Genomic DNA, 427 nt, shown 5'->3' on the forward strand with positions numbered 1-427 from the left:
ACACACACACACCAGTCTCCTTTCCTCCTGTTCTCTCCCACTCGGGAATAGGGCAGAGGGTGCAGCCGGGGCCCGTCGGGTGCCCCGCGTGAGCCCAGTCGGCCGTCACGCACCCCCTGCTGGAGCCCATGCCGCCCGCCCGCCGCGCCGGGGCCGTTTAAATGGGCCAAGTTGTGGCGGCGGCGGCGGCGGCGGCGGCGGCGGCGGCGGCGGCGGCGGCGGCGGCGGCGGCGGCGGCGGCGGCGGCGGCGGCGGCGGCGGCGGCGGCGGCGGCGGCGCGAGTCTCCCAAGTCCCCGCCGGGCGGGCGCGCGCTGGAGTACGCGGGTGCGCGGCTGGGACGGCAGGGCGGGGGCCTGGGACCCTCCGGCGGGGCGGGGCAGGGCACGCGGCCGGAGGCTCCACAACTCCTCACTGCCCGGCTCGGCC

This window comes from Eschrichtius robustus, chromosome 3 (genome assembly GCF_028021215.1).
Source record: "Eschrichtius robustus isolate mEscRob2 chromosome 3, mEscRob2.pri, whole genome shotgun sequence".
Taxonomy (NCBI): domain Eukaryota; kingdom Metazoa; phylum Chordata; class Mammalia; order Artiodactyla; family Eschrichtiidae; genus Eschrichtius; species Eschrichtius robustus.